The following is an 18149-nucleotide window of genomic DNA, read 5'->3' on the forward strand; positions in this document are numbered from 1 at the left end:
AGCCGTTAGCCGGCCGCTAGCATTAGCCGAAGTTATCGCTAGCTGTCTCATAGATGAACTAAACCATGAACACAAAGACAAATGAAATGACATGATTACCTGTCCAGTAGAAAATCAGCAACCATGGCGTCGCTTTAGAGACCCTTCAAATCCTTCAGCCGTCGCAGAAATGCAGCCCGAATATTGACTCGTGTTTGTATCTTCATCCAGTGTTTTTAAGTCGTCTCCTTTTCCATCACAGTCTCCCTCTTCTTGTTCTGTTTAGCGTCAGAACTTGAGGGCAGAACTTGAGCTAAATCGTTGGTTTCTCTCTCTCTGACATGTTTATCAGATGTTCTGCGTTAGTGAACAGCCTGTTGATGACGATCTCAGTCAGGTCACGCGCACTCCTGTAAACAGGAGGTGTGTCTTTCGGCAGGTCACAGGTCATCCGGCCGGTCAGCCAATCATTGCGCTCGGTGGCGAATGAATGATTGGACGAACTTATTGCAGTCTAGCTGCTGACACAGACAACTGAGATTTCTCATCTCAGTGTTAGATCACTTTGTGTATTACTCCCTATACATGTATACATCGCTTTTTGCTCGTGATTGAGAAAAATGCATCAAAATAACATGTCCTACTCCACCTTTAACTGTGATGATCCCTCCACCATGTTTAACTGTGATGCTCCCTCCACCATGTTTAACTGTGATGCTCCCTCCACCATGTTTAACTGTGATGCTCCCTCCACCTTGTTTAACTGTGATGCTCCCTCCACCATGTTTAACTTTGATGCTCCCTCCACCATGTTTAAGAAATGATGCAAACAGGAGAGAAGGAGTTAGCAGGCTGATATATTTACACACAGATTGTGTCATTAAGGAGTCACAGGGGAAAGAGCTAATGAGACACAGCTAGTTGAATGAGTGAGAGGCGTGGTGCTATTTCTGAGGTGTATTATCTAGTCATAGCAGTTGACGTTGAAGAAGGAGATCCATTAAGATATCAACGTCACCAGACATTGGTGAGAGCTCTGAAGGGATACAGATACCTTTGTTGTGCTTTTTTCTCTTAATTATTTTTTGATTGGACATCTGTGGCGAGAACTGTGGCCTCTTTCTGCACTGTTAGGCCAGATTGGTGCCCTGAAAAGTTCCCATTGTTGTAATTCAAACTTTGCATGTTGAGAAGAAAATATAAATTTTGTGGGTAAAACCAAACAGCAACCTCCAGTGCTGAAAAACAAGCCAGTGTAGGATTCAGGAGTCATCCTTATGAGGGGGAAAAGGTGAGATGATTCTGATGGCTCATGACTGACAGAGGCTCTAAAAATATTAGTGGATGTGAAGTGGTGGGGCTCAATGTGAAAATTTTCAAAGGGGCTCAACATTTTTGTGGAATTAATGGCTGGAGAGCATTACACGGACCTTCTGCCAGATCCACGTCCGGTCCGTCTTCGATCCGCTGCAGTCTGGCTCAATGTGCTCGTCCGTCAACACCTACCGGTTGCGTTTTTGGAACGTAGCACGGAGCAGGACCGCCAAACAGCTGGAGTCATGTGACTGAGGTTTTCCTGTAGTAATCACTGAATCAAGGATTCTCCTCCTCCTCTCCTCATCCATGTTGTCTTTCTGGTCCTCTGAAAACCTCTGACCTGTTGACTCCAGGCCTGGCTCCGCTCATCATGACTTTGGTTTGTTGTTGTAGTTAAGTGAAATACGATCTGGTGATAACACAGAGTGTTTTATTCTGAAAATTAACCGGATGTCTGCATTTTGTTTTGGTGCCTGACTTCCTGTCCCGCTCCATCTGCTCTGTTGAGATTGATTCGTTGCGTTGTGCTCCGTCATCCGGCAAAAATAGAAGTCTATGCAGCGGATCCAGTGGAAGTTAACCAAGCAGCAACCTCCGGCCTCAAAATATGAAGCCCATGTGGAAGTGTTATAAACTGCAGTTCATTGAGCGTCCACTAGAGGCTGGCTGCAGAAACACCAGAAACCACATACACACCCATTCAAAGAAGACGATCTATACAGCAGAAATAAACATGTTTACAGTCTGGTTCAAAAAACAGCTTGAGTCTACGTAGCTTATTTCTCTATCAGCACACACTGTACGGGGTGAATTTTTTTCTAATGTGACGGTTCAGAAGATATTAAGATTACGAGTTTTGCCCAAATAAGGACATGACTGACTTGATCGACAGGTAGGAACACATAGCTGTTGGCTAGGAGGCTCAAACCCCGCCTCTTTACCTCACACTAAGTTTGGTTGAGTTCACCATTTCCAATATGGCTCCCGCTGACGACTGGCTTCGAAAACAGCTCTCAGGAACAGATGGGTGACGTCACTGATACTACATTCATTATTTATACAGTCTATGGAGTTAACACATTGACTAGAATAGAAACCTATCAGATCTGGTGCCGTGATGGATCGGATACGGACCGGACACGGATCAGGTGGAATTTGGCCGTTACACTGCAGGTCTTCAATTCCCCACTTGAGGTGTCTCAAAAAGCTAAGTAGAATTTAACATGTTTATAGTCTGGTAGAAAAAACAGTTTTGGTCTACATACTGTACCTATGACTTTTTTTGCATTAACTGGTGGGTGAATTTTAAATATAACTCATCCCTTTTGTTTATATTAAGGTGGACAGTTTTGCACAGTTAAGCATAATTAGGGTGTAGTTGATTTGACTGACAGGTGGCCGTGTTGTAGCAGTTCATCAGTTGGCAAGGCAATGACCTCAACTACACCTCCTTACTGAGTTCTAGCTTAGCCAAAAGTTTTGTGGAGCATTTCCAATATGGCGACCATCATCTTGTGTTTTCATGATACCTCTTTAGAAACCACAGGGTGACATCATGTCCAGTTTTATACAGTCTATTAGTAAAACGTATTCTGGGTTAGCAACTGCCCAGATGTCGGAGCAGGCTGGTAGGTAATCAAATATTCAGTGGTTTTATCACCTGGAAAACCCTCTGAAGTGTCTTGAGCTAGACACTTAACCTTTAATTGTTCTACTATGATTGCATGTGGGTGAAGATATTATGTGATCGAGACAAAAGCATCAAGCAAATCTAATGTTTAAAAGGAACACAATATGGAGGCCTGTAGTCTTTGTCTGCAAATTTGTCAGCAGCAAGAACAGCAACAGAAGTTGACTGAATGTGTATAGTGAGCTCAAACTATGACAAGTAGGAAGAAAAAAGATGCCAAACTGTCAGGATAGTGGCAAGGCAACCCAAGGCTGCCTTTGTACTAGTGCTAATTTGGAATTCAAAGCAAGGCTTCCCTCTCTGCTTCCAGCAATCTTCAATTGTCCACTGAGGCATTTGGGAGCAAACTGTACAGTTGCAGCTTACCATGCAACCTTGTGTATAATCTGGTGTATGAAAAAGGAGTTCAGGAGGAGAAATGGAAAAATATGATTTTTATTTAGAGAAATCGCATTCTTCGAAGGCAATATTGTCATTCCTATTTAATGCAGAGCTGTGTAAAGAAAAGTTAGTACTTGATTACATCAGGTACACCTCTAACACAGTTGCCAATCTTACCTTCACAATGTGTCAGTCTGATTTTTGGCAGACAGAGACAAAAAGCCTCTTGCCAGCATCAATCAACCGGGCTACACTGACCATCCTGGACCAGTTTCATTGGTTGGCAGTTTCAACTACTTTGGCTGATGCAACACACTGTAAAAGAAAGAAAAAATAACATCTGGGGCTGTCACACTGCGCACTGTCCCACTTCAGTGGCCTGAGCTGGTTGGGGGTGGAGGAGGCCATCACATGGCCATGGGTCATGATCACACAGTTAAGCACATGGTCATAACTCAGCTGCTTTCAATACAGCTTATTCGACACAAGGCCATGTCTGTGAAGAATGGCTGGTCTAAGTCAAAGGTCCAGAGGTATATTTCACTCCCAGTGCTTCATAGCCAACAAATAAAAGGACAGGGAGTTAGCTTGTTTGCATCTGTTCAGTGACCATTGATTTATAAAGGAGGAGGCTGACGTTTCATTGGAATAGATTCACCATTAATGGTTTTATTTGACTGGCAGAGCATGTAAACAAAGCAGCAGTGTGGTTGGCTGTAAGGGTGAGTCAAAGCGCCAAGAGGAGTATTTGCAGAGCCACAAGTCTGACTCAGAAGATCTGGACCATTCTGACAGCATCCGACCCCACTGTCTAGTGCAAAGGTCATCGCAGGGGTAACGGAACACAGGGAAGAGAATATTTCCATGTTTGCGTAAAGCTCTGTGAATACTTTTTATTTAATACAAAAATGTTATTTATATGAAATAAATATTGATTGTGTAGAGGTGCCAGTTCACCTGGAGCAAGGCACCAAACTCCCAACTGCACATGTCTCCATTAGTGCATGTCCATACTGTTGGTGCAGGTGTGTTTCTGTCTGGCCCATGTGAGTGTTGCATGATCAGTAACAGAGTGTAAAAGTGTAATTCCCTCTCTGGCATAATAAGGTATGTCCTCTTCTCCGCTGCGTCACCTTCTCCTTCTATGCTGTGCTGATATGTAAATACTAAAGCAAATTAGTATCACATGAGCTTGATTTAACTTGCAGGTGCAGTAGAGCAAAAGCAACAACAAAATCTGTGAAGGCTCTGGGAACCCAAATCCACAAAAACGTTCTACCTATAATATTTCAGACCATATGTAAATACTAGAAATTATATTAGAACTCAACTTCAATCCATTTTCAAATATGTTCAATTACATTTTTAACACGTTTTCACACTGGGTTTTAAGGGGGCTGGTTTAACCTGATACTTATTATGTAATAAATATCCAACCAATCAGAAATAAAGCACTGAGTCACATGCACACATGTTCAACTAAACTACTCTGCTACTGCTCAGACCATCTCCTGACGTCTCAGACAGCTCCCCTCAGTGTTGTCTTAGCTGTTAGCTTGTTTGCTAATCACGTACTGCCTGTAATCTGTCTGTATAGCGGACACGCCCACACAGTCCTGAGAAATGCTCTGACCTATCCACAAATAGTTTTTTTAAAGTATGGCAGCCTCTCTTTGACCTAGTAAAAACCCTGCAGTTCAAAGACGCACCCCAATGAAGCTGGTTGTAATTCTTGAGATCTTTTCTTAATTTTACTTCCTCATAGACTGTTTTCTTACTTGATACTTTGAGGCCTTGAGTCCCTTCGAGAGCACAACAACTATTTTCAATGAAGAACATGTTCAGTTGTTCCTATTTGACATTGCCATATGTGGTGGGTTTTTTTGTTTGTTTGCTTGTGTGTTTGTTTGTTTTTTGTTTGTTTTTTATATTCTACTTCTTAACTTGTTTTTGGTACTTTCATTCCTTTTATTATTATTATTTTTTTGTTTGTTTATTTATTAATTTATCCGGGGTTTTTTTTTTCTTGTACGATTATATTTTTATTTCCATGTGTGTATGTATGTATGTATGTATGTATGTATGTATGTATGTATGTATGTATGTATGTATGTATGTATGTATGTATTTGTATGTATATGTATGTATGTATGTATGTATGTATGTATGTATGTTTGTATGTATGTATTTGTATGTATGTATGTATGTATGTATGTATGTATGTATGTATGTATGTATGTATGTATGTATATGGGTGTATCTGGACATATATGGATGTATATTTGTTTTTTTTTCTATACTTATTGCTCTTTTATCTTTTTTAACTATTATTATTTTTTGTTATTCACCTACTCATCGTATTGTAATTTCACTATTCTTTATTTTCCTGTTTGAGTACTTGTCAATCATTTATTTAAGGTACTACCACATATTGGCTTTTTTTTTTTTTTAATTTATTCATTTACTTAATATGTTTCTTATACAAAAACGTCACTTTCTTGAATTGTTTGCACTGATCTTTTTTTTGTAATGTGTCAAAATCTAAATAAAAAGATCTTTGGAAGAAATGCTCTGACCTGTAAATAAGCTGATTTTGAACAGAGTTTTTTCAGAGTTGCGGATGTTTATTTTCACTAAGGTTTTTGTTGAAGCTTGATTACACATTACATTTTGATATTCTATATGAATTTTAAATATTCCATTTACGTTTCCTGAGGCTTTAAGTCATCCTCCGGCTGATAACAACCCAGAGAAAGCCTCCAAACTTTTTGCTTATTTGTTATTTGTTTGTGCGAACCACTTCACCCAAGACTCCTGCAACTTTATAAACAACATTGAAATGTAACGTACCGCTCAGAGACATGTTTTTAGGGCCCAAGCACCGACATGGTCGGCGAAGGCCCTATTGGAACCCAAGGAAATTTTTTTTCTTTCTACCTCAAAAGTAAACTTCCTTTTTGGAGCATTAAACACGCCCGAAAACTCACCAAGATTTGCACAGGCAAAGATTTAGATAATTTGGTGGTCCCGTGAAAAAACTCCCAAAAATGGCTCAATAGCGCCACCTTCAGTTTTCAAATTTCAAATGGCCAGCCCCTCAAGACAGTTGAACATACATGCATGACATTTTTTGTGAATATGTGTCATGCCAAGACGTACAAAAAAGCCCCTTAACGTTGTGGTGAAATCCCGACAGGAAGTCGGCCATCTTTTATTTTTCAGTTTTTGACGCCAATTTATAAGGGTACACAGAAGAGATCTTGCCTTAGGCCTTTTATCTGATCAAATCCAACCCAGCAGATTCTGTAGTCAACACATTGACCATTCAAATTTATCAGACAGACTTTCCCTAAGTCAATGGATGTGGGCGTGGCAGATGGTCAAAGTTAGAGTCAAAGTTGGAGGTCATTTTTGCTTACTTTTTGATGTATAGCTCCTCCTCTTTTGAGTGTATTTGTTTCAAGTGTGCTCAGAAACGGCCTTCACACCTTCATGAAGCATCACAGGTCAGACTGTGACCTGTCGTTGAAGGGTGTGTCTCTGGCGACACCTCAAACCCTGATGTCTCGCCATGAAACAGGAAGTACTTTTACTTGCCCTCTGTCTTTTCTCCAATCAAGTCCAAACCACCCACATTTTGTAGTAAACACATTGACAATTCAAAGTTTTCAGAAAAATTCTGCAAAATTAAAAATTTGTGGGCATGGCAATGCATCAGACGAACATGTCTCACCATAAACAGGAAATTGATTTTTGGCGGCTTTAAAAATGCACAAAATTTCACCAAATCGGGCCACACACATCGGCCACGCATCCCATTCATATATTTTGGGGCTCTCGTTAAAGAAATTCACAAATCTGCTCCATAGCGCCCCCTAAAGGGTTTAAAAAAAGGGTAAAATACCCCTCCCCATGGAGTTTTTTTTTAGCTATGAGCACGATTTCGGATATGCATATTCAGGGCATCAGGAGGAACAAAAAAGCCTCTTGCACCCATATCCAAAAGCCAACAGGAAGAGCGCCATCTAGCTTTGAATGTGGAAAATGGCGCCCAAATAAGGGTGCGTACTTTTATGAACGAATCCTAGGGTTTTTCCAATTCCTTCCCAACAAGGCACATTCTATAGTAGACACAATGACAATTCAAAGTTATTGAAATTTAAAACTGGGGCGTGGCAGACTGTCAAAGCACATCAGGCAGTGCTGCACGTCAGGCGGTGCTTGTGCGAGGGCCCGTTCATTGCCACTTGCGGCTTTAATTTTAATCTGCAGCTGCAACACTTACATTCAGGCAACCAATCAGCACAGCTCCACATGATCATAGCATCTCTGCCCTCTCAGATCACTGTATTGATAATGAGGTTAGGAACTGAGGGGCTGCAGATCCTCCACAGAGACTGAATTTATGACTAGGGCATGATGCAGACAGCAAAAATGTAATTATATGGGAGCTTTAAAAAAATATATCCTCCTGTCATGTCAGGTCACGTCATGTCATGTCATATGTAAGTCATGCCACCCTAAAAGGCAAATGATGTAGCTGCAAATTCAATCCTGCCTGTCTGTATTACAGTTGAGTTCATCTGGATCTGCAAGTTCTAGTTTTCCTTTTTTCAGCTGATTTTTAAAACCTGAGCTACGACAGCATCACCCTGTATCTCAGTCCAAAAAAAAGAAAAGAAAAATTATGTCAGACTCGAGCAACTGTTTCAGATTGACTGTTCCCGGGCATCTTTAGTGAATATTGTGTGCTGTGATATTACACAGAAGCAGGTGTGCACAGAACTGCTAGAAGCCCAGTATTTTAACAACATCCAATGTGGGATTCCTTCTGAATAATTTCAGGGAAGTAATTTGTAGGAACCAAATACTGTTGCTAACACACAAACACAGCTGCTACCTGTTTTTCTGATGACACCAACACACTCCAATATGGAGCTGCAGTTGTTACTGACACCAAAAAATGTCTTTAATTTGACATGATCAGTCATTACTTACAAAGCATTGATAAAGGACAACACACAGTCTTTTTGTTTTGCTTGTCCAAATGCCCCACACACACTCTTTTCTGTAAGCCAACACTCTGGTGATATGTTAAAGCATGCTATAGTAGTCAGGTTTGATGCTGTGTAGTACACTAATTAAGTGTAAGCTTGCTAAGCTACTACAATCATTTAAAGTTGTGTTACATGTGTTGTAAAATATTGGCCTTTGTAGCAGCCCATGCACTGTGTAACTATCCACATTAAACACCCATATTCAGGACTGCTTTGTTAGAGGGAGCTCAGTCAACTGAAGGGGGACTAACCAAGTGATGAATGGGTTAATAACTACACTGATGGCATCATGGGAGTTAGCCTCCAGCCAGTGTTGTAGTAGTTTCGTCCCATCAGCACTGGGTTGCATCTTGGCTCGCAAGCAGTTGCGAGAGTGCTTTTAGGCCAGTTGATGGTTGACCAAAGACTGATTTGTCACACACTGTATCATCCTGGCTCAAGGTTAGTGGTGCCCTACTTGCCAGAAGCCAAACCATCCATCTTCCTTAGGCCACCTTTGCCGACAGTTTCCTCCCATGTTCTGACATTGCAGCAAAGCACACCTTCAGCGGTGAATTCTTTTGTTGAAAGCAAACCTTCAGTAAAAAGTGTTGAAGTGGTGCACCATGGTAATGTCACCTGGGTAGCTCAGAATCTAAATTTGTGTTACAGGTTGATTATTCCTGGATTGTGTGAGTCATGCACAATTATCTATGTCCATTCATGAGTAAATCTAGAATGAATACTTCAACTAGAACCTTATTCTTGTTCACTGCATACCCAAGTCTGTTCCTGCCACCTCAGGGAATAGAGATTCAACCCTGTGGTTGGCTGAAGAACACGCTGGTGATCCCCCATTCCAACTCCCACCCACTCAACACAATGATGTAAAATATGACCTATGACTCAACATTCCCAAGCGTAGGAAAACAAGGGTTACTATTTGTATTCATTTGTTGTTTTTCATGAATTACACATCAACCACTCATGACATTACATGAGTCATTCCCACATTTAAGAGAAAGTAAAGGTCCTGATTTCATATTGGTAGCACATCATGACAAACTAACAAATCATAGAGGTTAGCTGTCTCAATGTTTTGGTTTGGTTGTTCCTTGAGTGAATAGAAGATCTAAAATACATGACGTTTTTAGTTTTTAAAGCTACAGATACCAAAAAACTAAAGACTTCAATAACTATTTTTGGAAAACTCATCAAACTTCTTGTGTTTGTCTATTTGTTTGAACCATGAAGATGAACCATGAGAGTTGTTGAAAATATCCTCTCCAGTGAAAAGTAAGATGAAGAAATTTACAGTTAAAAACCTGAGTCAACATAGTTTCTGATCAGTTGTGTATGAATATTGTATTTTTTGTATTTTGAAATGTTACGTCTACATGTACAATTATGTTTATATGTCTAATGTTAAATGTAATGTTGGAACCTGCAGCTGTATTGATAACAAATTCCACCAGCTTGGCTGTGTGGTCATTAAAATAATCAATCAATCAATCAATCAATCAATCAATCAATCACTCACTCACTCACTCACTCACTCACTCACTCACTCACTCACTCACTCACTCACTCACTCACTCACTCACTCACTCACTCACTCACTCACTCACTCACTCACTCACTCACTCACTCACTCACTCACTCACTCACTCACTCACTCACTCACTCACTCACTCAATCAATCAATCAATCAATATTGCATCTAATGAAACACCAATGAGACAACAAAGCCATCTTGAAGGATATTTTATGAACCACCACTTGTCTGTAACTAAAATTTTGACTTTGGACAAAGCTATCAACATCCTCTTTATAAAGCTTGAAACATTGAAAATGACGTTGATCAAGTTTCTCTTCACCTCAGTGTGTTTTGGGTCAAACAAGAATTGGCTTGTTCAAAACTATGAAAGTGTAAATATGATTGAAAGTATTTGAAAGCAACATTATGAAACAGTGCCCTTACATTTTTCTTCAACAGTCACTAAACCCATAATAGGCTGAAAATGACCAGAGGTTCTCTCCCATCTTGCCCTATATGGCATAACCCTGTTTTTAAAGCAGGTGGCAAACCACTAGTCAACCACAGGTGGCAGAAGTCGAATGCCAATTGCCTGAGAGAGATATAATCAGGGATGGAAAAATAATTTCATATAACCATCTTAAAGAACAATATAATCTTAGCGAAACATCCTTCATGCATTACCAATAAATACATTCTATAATTAAATCTAAGTTGCATAAAGGAGTGCCACTGGCTACAGAGAGAGGTGTTGATGATAAGCTGAGGGAAGTTGTTGCTTAAAGAGGATTGGTCTCAAATATATATAAACTAGTGAGCCTCTCCATAACTCAGAGTAACTCACCCACACAACTCTGCTGGGAGAAGGATAACAGGGGTTCTCTCTCCACAAGTAGCTGGCAAAGAATATGGAATACCTCCATAATATACAAATGTGTATGTTATAGAATTATTCAGATGAAAGTCTTGCACAGGGCGTATATCACTCCTGTTAAATGCAACAAAATAAATCCATCCTTTTCAGACAGATGCTGGCATGGCTGTTGTAAAAGAGGCATCCCTATACATATGGGAATACCCTGCATTGAGCTCCTTCTGGTCAGCTGTGAAAAATGCCCTCACAGAGATCCTTCATGTTGTTCCAAAATGTTTTTCATTATGTATATTAGCTGACAGAACAGAGGGGTTATCTGTGACACAGATGAAATTTGTAACATTGGGTTGTCTAGCTGCTAAACGGAGAATTGTTTTGAATTGGAAGATTCAAACTCCAGCCTGTCTTAGTGTGTGCAGCTGGTTAGAAGAGTTTGTAGACCTTATCAGGATGGAACGAGCTGCTGCAACATTATTACATCTCCATCAGGGATTACATGGATTGTGGGATACAGTTAGATCCTTCTGGAACTCCTGACCCGAGTAAATAAGATGTTAGTTCCATGATTGTTATGGTTATTTTTATAATCAGTCATATCAATCAATCAATCAATCAATCAATCAATCAATTAATCAGACTTTATTTATAAAGTGCTTTTCATACAATGACATTGTAACACAAAGTGCTGTACAAGAAAAACAACTTCAAATAGAATCAATTAAGAAAAAGATCCCAGCCCCAGCCCCGACCCCAAACCCACCCCACAATCCTAAGGTTAACAATACAATATGCAACAAAAGTAATAAAAACAATAAAATAAGTTAAATAAATAAATAAAAAATCTAAATAAGTTGCTGAACGAACTGAGGAAACGCTCTCATGTCATCTTAATGAGGAAACACTGGAGGTAAAATAAGATGTTAAAACTCAAAACAGGAAATTAAAATCACCAAAGTAAAATACATTTCTAAAATAATAAAAGACTAAAATATTAAACCATTAAAAGAAAATAAGATGTAAGACTTAAAATAAACAAATAATTAAATAAATAAATAAAGTAGAATAAAAGTGACTAAATTTGAAATAGATAATAAATAAATAAATAAATAAATAAATAAATAAATAAATAAAGTAGAATAAAAGTGACTAAATTTGAAATAGATAATAAATAAATAAATAAATAAATAAATAAATAAATAAATAAAACTGTGAAGAATAAAAATAAAACTTAGTTAAAAGCAAGACTAAAAAGGTCAGTCTTGAGTTTGCTTTTAAAAATGTTGATGCTCTTGGCAGCCCTCAGATCCTCAGGCAGGGTGTTCCACAGGCGTGGGCTGTGATAATAAAAAGCTGCCTCACCGTGGGTCTTAGTTTTTACGTTTGGTACAATTAAAAGTCCACTACCTGAAGACCTGAGGGCTCTCACTGGCTCATATGATAAAAGCAAATCTGATAAATAAGAAGGGCCAAGACCATTAAGAGATTTAAAAACCAATAAAATAATCTTAAAATCTAAAAGATACTGGAAGCCAATGTAGAGACTTTAAAATTGGTGTGATGTGGGCCCTCTTTCTGGTCTTTGTCAGCATTCTAGCTGCTGAGTTCTGAAGCAGCTGAAGCTGAGAAATGTTCTTTTTGGGGAGACCAGAAAGAAGAGCATTATAATAATCATTTCTACAGGTTATAAAAGCATGAACTAGTGTCTCTGCATTGGCTTGAGAGAGAAACTGACGCACTTTGGAAATGTTTTTTAGGTGATAAAAAGTCTTTTTTGTTATTTCTCTAATGTGTGGCTCAAAACTGAGGTGTGAGTCAAAGATCACACCCAGGTTCTTTACCTGCTCACATGGTTTTAGAGCCAGTGCTTGGAGTTTGGTGTACAGTTTCTCTCTCTGAGGTCCAGTACCAATGACTAAAACCTGAGTTTTGTCCTGGTTGAGCTGTAAAAAGTTCTCTGCCATCCATGACTTAATATCTAAAATACAGTTAAAAAGTGTGTCAATTGTTCCTGGGTCATCAAGATACACAGCGATATAGAGCTGTGTATCATCTGCATAGCTACACTGTAATAAAAAAACTGTTGTTTTTACAGTAAAACGCTGGCAGCTGTGGTTACCAGAGAATTCCTGTAAAAAATACAACAGCACAGTAGATAACTTTACAGACGAAATATGTAAATTGATTTACAGTGAATGAAATTACGTCTGAATCACATTAAAAAACTGTTACGTCTACAAAAAAAATGTGTTAATTTTGCATAACGGTGTTGTATATAAATAGACCATTTCCTGTATTTTTTACATGTAATAATTGCTTATTGTGCATCAATAAATGATAAAATTAACAGGGAAATATCAAACACAAAACGAATTTGAACTGGTAGAACAACAGCAAAACTTTCCATTTTAAATGGAGCTGTTCTGTATATTATACATAAAATGTATTCATAATATGCTGTATTTTTATGTTTTAATAATCAAGTTATTATGTAAAATGTACTTATAAACCTGCAAAATTATTTCTACTACGCCTACACCAAAACATACAAAAATACATCTTGAGAAAAGACAAGAGAGGAAAATATCACTTTAGGGGCATTTATTTAACATCATCGTCAACAGTTGTAAACAACTGGATGCATTTTTTTTCAATGAATACAACATGCAAAGAAGTTCTTTTAACTATGACTGAATCAAGGTAGAAATACTCCAGAAGATTAGCCTCTTTAAATCTGGACATTTAAGTGCCAGGTGCACAACAACAACCCAAACTCTCCCTGTCTGGAATGTTCCACAGTATATGGCATAAAACAATTGGGAGCATTTTTTTTAAACGTATACAACATGCAAAGAACCTACATGTAATGGTTATTTTAACTATGACTGAATCCAAGTTGAAATAGTCCAGAAGATTAGCCTCTTTAAATCTGGACATTTTTGTCACAAAGTTTAAGTGCCAGGTGCACAACAACCCAATTCACAACAACAACCCACACTCTCCCCCTCTCCCTGTCTGGAATGTTCCACAGTATGGCATAAAACTTGACCAAAGTTCCAGGTCAGATCTGTTAAACATGTCTGTTTGTTAAGGTATAGAAAAAGTTACATAGTGCACCATTAAGACTTTAAAACAGAAATTACATATTGTGCCTTAATTACCATAATACACATTGTGGATTTAACAAAGCGAAAACACTACCTCTTCTCAAACAAACAGCCAGAGTCCACAGAAAGAGTCCATATTTAGGCTTGACGCCACTCGTGATCGGAGAGTTCCTGTATCAGGCTGAGGACTCGTGGGTTCACGTTCAGGTACAGTGCTAGATCATATGACAAGACTCCTTCAAAGAGGTCATGACCTAAACAAGGCGGGAGACCAGGCTGGGAAACGTGAAAAGACTCGAGGGTATTAAAGATAGAGTTTACCTTTATTCCTCTGACGCTTTCGAGGTTTTCAGCCTGGAGATCAGCAACAGCCGGGTCATACGTCTCTGGGGTGCGTGGAGGACCACAGGCATTCGGATCAGCCTCAAACTCACTTCTTGTGATTTCACAGTACCTGCAAAAATATTGAGAGCGGCTGAAGTTCTCTGTGAACCCACCTATGCAATGAGAACCCAAGTTATCCCCAGCAATGCAGTAAAGACCCCCTTTTACTGTTTCTCCATCTACATTTATTCCATCTGTCTCCAAGGATTTCAGATCTGCCAACAACTCTGAGAAAACTTTGGCTATTCCAAAACGCTTAAGGTCATTCTCAACACACAACAAGACTAAAAACATATTATCAGTATTTGAACGCAAATGAATGGGTAAATTTGCTAATGAAAGATAGACTGCAAGAACTTTGTGCGTCTTTTTAGCAGAACCCAGGGGATTCACAATTTCAAATGAACCTTGGTACAAAATCAGTTTTAGGCTTTCAGAGTTTTCATTAAAGAACTGGTGAAATTTGAAATTTTGTCCATCATATAAATCCGTAAAAACCTCTACATCTGGATCTCCAAACTGTTGTGACTGTGGAGCACATTTCTCCAGTGTTAGCTTCTCTACACTGGCTCCCAATAAAATGTAGAATAGAATTTAAAATCCTTCTTTTAACCTACAAAGCTCTTAAAAATCAGGCACCCTCGTATCTTAAAGAGCTCATAGTGCCCTATTACCCCTCTAGAACTCTACGCTCCCAACATGCAGGCTTGCTAGTTGTACCTAAAATCTCTAAAAGTAGTATGGGAGGTAGAACCTTCAGTTATCAGGCCCCTCTCCTTTGGAATCATCTACCAGTCAGGGTCCGGGAGGCAGACACCCTCTCCACTTTTAAGAGTAGACTTAAAACTTTCCTTTTTGATAAAGCTTATAGTTAGAGCTGGATCAGGCTTGGACCAGCTTTTGTCATGCTGCTATAGGCCTAGACTGCCGGGGGAACTGGCACACTGACACACTGGGATCCTAGCTCACCTTCTTCCCCCCAACCCCTTCATCACTTACTTTAACTCTGCCTGTCCCATTAAAGTTACTAACCATAGACCTTTCTGGAGTCCCTGAGCTCCATTGTCTCGTAGATTCCTCTGAGCTGCCGTTGACGTCCTCCTGCTGTGGACGATCTGGACTCCAGCTGATACGGACGTGCTGGACTCCAGCGGCAACAGCTTCTACGACTCGTCTCATCACTATCACCTCTCTCTTTTACTCCCCTCTATCTGTCTTTCCAGACCCAACTCAGTCGAGGCATGATGGCTGTCTAACATGAGTCTAGTTCTGCCTGAGGTTTCTGCCTGTTAAAAGGAAGTTTTTCCTCACCACTGTAACTAGCTAAATACTGCGATGTGCAATGCTCATGATGGATTAAGGTGGGGTCAGACTGAGTCTTACCCTGTCTTGGTGTTGGGTCTCTGTTCCTAATTTGACATAGAGTGGTCTAGACCTCCTATGTTTGTAAAAGCGTCTTGAGATAACGTTTGTTGTGATTTGGCGCTATACAAATAAAGATTGATTGATTGATTGTATTCCTCCCTAAATGTGACTGTAAAAAGCTCTTCAGAGTTTCTGCCACTGGTATGTAGTAGGCATATTTTTGTGTCATGATTTCATCCATTCCCAATGCCACTTTTTGGGGTTCCGTGTATTTAAACATTTTTGTGAATGTCTGATTTCTGGAGTATGTTGTTCTTAATTGACCCTGATGACAGGCAGAGAACAAATCTGACTCTTTAATGCAGTCACAGATTTTAGTGACTGCTTCATCTGATAGGCTCACATCATTTTTTAATAAAGAACTTACTTTAGTTATTGTGTAGGCTTGACCTAACTCGTGCACATTTTGCATTTCCTCAACAATAGTCTGTATAGTAGAGGCAGGAATAAGCAGCTGTCCTTGCAGTTTAAGGTAAAAGAGACACATGTTTCTAAGATAAGACTGACTATCATTCTCTGGCATATCACTGGCTGCACTAGCTGTTGGCATGGCTTCATGTGTGTTTTCTGAATCATCTGTACTGGCAATGACATCTGGGGGCTGAGGGCGAGTTTCCCTGTACATGTCATCAATACTATCAGGGGAGCATGCTTTATGCTTCCTACACATGTGAGAAGTAAATGATGACTTTTTTTGTAAACACGTGCTTACAACCATTTACTGGACAAGACACAGACCTGCCCTCTCCAATATGATCATTTAAGTGAGACACTAGCTCTTTCACCGTGTGAAAACGGCGGGCACATAATGAAACTGCACATTTTAAATCCGCAACAACAGCTATAGCAGCTTGCGGTGCAGTTGCATTGTGCACACGATAAAAATGGCCCTTGAAAGCTGAGTAAGTGTTAAATGTTTGACTACAGTTGGCGCCAACACATTTGAAAAGACAACGGGGCTCATTCCTATGCACTCTGCAATGTAGTACATAGCCTCTTAATGTATCCAATTTCTTTTTACAAAAGACACAGGTGATCATTTTTAGGATTTCAAGTGTTTGCCTGTGCTTTTCAGCTGAACCTAGTTATCAGGCATTGATCTAGCTAGCTAGCAGCTACTGGTCTTAAATATCAACAGGTGCTAGCTTACACCACATTTTCGTTTGGTCTCGAAAAAAAGTAGGCTAAATGTGAAGCTTACCGTGCAAACTTTCAGTTTTCCGATTGAACAGCAGCAGACCCTCCACAAGACTTGGGTTAAAAAGATTTGTCCTGGGGCGCTGGTGGCCTAGCGGTCTAAGCGCCCCACATATAGAGGCTACAGTCCTCGTCGCAGGGGTCGCCGGTTCGATTCCCGGCCGGTCGACCATTTCCTGCATGTCTTCCCCCACTCTCTACTCCCCACATTTCCTGTCTCTCTCCACCTGTCCTATAAAATAAAGGCAAAAAGGCCAAAAATATAACTTTAAAAAAAAAAAAAAAAGATTTGTCCTAAAAACTTTTAAAATGACAAAGTGGTCCGAAGATTTCTGCTCTGCTCCCGTGTTCTCTCCAGCTAGCGCCGCTCTGGCTCGCTCGTTAATGACGTCAGACGCAGCCGTGCTTCTCCCGCTCCTCCCGCCCTCACGTCATTATCCAATCAGAGACAAGCTTCTGCTGCGCACTTTGAAATTCAAAATTAGGCGACTTCAGTGTACAATGAGAGAGAAGTACAAGTCTGTGGTTAGAGGAAGCACTGTTAGGTTGTTTAGCCTGTGGTAATGACACAATGCTCAAATTATTAATATTATTTTATCAATATAAACCAGTAGGCTAAGTATTACATTAAATTAAATTTTAAGGACTAAAAGAAACATAAAGTATACAAGGATTAGGAGTGAACAGAAGTATTAGGCCTACTTTGCATATATCAATAGTTTTAATTTCTTTTAGCCTACACTCTACAAAAGGCTAGCCTAAATTATAAAAACAATAAGAGGAGGGTTTTAAGAAGGGCCAGGGGCTGGCTTGAGGCCAATGGGGGTGTTGGTGAGAACACAGGGGGTCCAGTCAAAGTTCAAAAGTTCAAAAAGGTTTTTATTCTCAAGGGTTCCACCAGAAGTGTATATGAGCAGGACTTGTGCCCTACAAGTATGTGTGTGTGTGTGTGGTTTCTGGGAAGCAAGAAAATAAAATGTAGGCCTACACAATCAGCTCCACAATTCACTGCCACAGTGAATTCAGTTAACATGAAAGCCTTCTAACGGTTCACATGCCAAGGTTCAAAGATCATTACAACCATGCTGCATTCAAACTAAGAATTCCCAGAACAACATATCATGGCCATGATAACTAACATCAGAAGCAACACAGAAAATGAATGGGGAGAGAAAGGGGTGTGGCTCTGGGCTGTAAGGTGAGGAGGGAAACAAAAATTCTTCCA

This window comes from Notolabrus celidotus, chromosome 10, assembly GCF_009762535.1.
Source record: "Notolabrus celidotus isolate fNotCel1 chromosome 10, fNotCel1.pri, whole genome shotgun sequence".
Lineage (NCBI taxonomy): Eukaryota > Metazoa > Chordata > Actinopteri > Labriformes > Labridae > Notolabrus > Notolabrus celidotus.